At 38.2% G+C, this 1029-nt stretch overlaps 1 protein-coding gene across 2 annotated transcripts in view; it reads right to left on the bottom strand.

The window, feature by feature from the left end:
* The window catches only part of TASP1 (taspase 1), a 353026-nt gene that overhangs the window by 98972 nt on the left and 253025 nt on the right, over positions 1–1029 (bottom strand). The gene's annotated exons all lie outside the window — the stretch shown is intronic.

Consider the following 1029-nt stretch of genomic DNA (forward strand, 5'->3'; position numbering starts at 1 on the left):
AACTGAGGCAGAAGAACGGATAAGTGACCTGGAAGACAGATTGTGGAATTCAATGTTGCGGAACAGAATAAAGAAAAAAGAATGAAAAGAAATGAAGACAGCCTAAGAGACCTCTGGCACAACATGAAACACAACAACATTTGCATTATAGGGGTCCCAGAAGGAGAAGAGAGAGAGAAAGGATCTGAGAAAATATTTGAAGAGATTATAGTTGAAAACTTCCCTAACATGGGAAAGGAAATAGCCACCCAAGTCCAGGAAGTGCAGACAGTCCCATACAGGATAAACCCAAGGAGAAACACACCGAGACACAAAGCAATCAAATTGGCAAAAATTAAAGACAAAAAAAAATTATTGAAAGCAACAAGGGAAAAATAACAAATAACACACAAGGGAATTCCCATAAGGTTAACAGCTGATTTCTCAGCAGAAGCTCTACAAGCCAGAAGGGAGTGGCATGACATATTTAAAGTGATGAAAGGGAGGAACCTACAACCAAGATTACTCTACCCAGCAAGGATCTCATTCATAGTCAATGGAGAAATCAAAAGCTTTACAGACAAGCGAGAGCTAAGAGAATTCAGCACCACCAAACCAGCTCTACAACAAATCCTAAAGGAACTTCTGTAAGTGGGAAACACAAGAGAAGGAAAGGACCTACAAAAACAAACCCAAAACAATCAAGAAAATGGTAATAGGAACATACATATCGATAATTACCTTAAATGTGAATGGATTAAATGCTCCAACAAAAACACACAGGCTCACAGAATGGATACAAAAACAAGACCCATATATATGCTGTATACAAGAGACCCACTTCAGACCTAGGGACACATACAGACTGAAAGTGAGGGGATGGAAAAAGATATGCCATGCAAATGGAATACAAAAGAAAGCTGGAGTAGCAATACTCATATCAGATGAAATAGGCTGTAAAATAAAGAATGCTACAAGAGGCAAGGAAGGACACTACATACTGATCAAGGGATCAATCCAAGAGGAAGATATAACAATTATAAATATATA

This window comes from Physeter macrocephalus, chromosome 14, assembly GCF_002837175.3.
Source record: "Physeter macrocephalus isolate SW-GA chromosome 14, ASM283717v5, whole genome shotgun sequence".
Classification (NCBI taxonomy): domain Eukaryota; kingdom Metazoa; phylum Chordata; class Mammalia; order Artiodactyla; family Physeteridae; genus Physeter; species Physeter macrocephalus.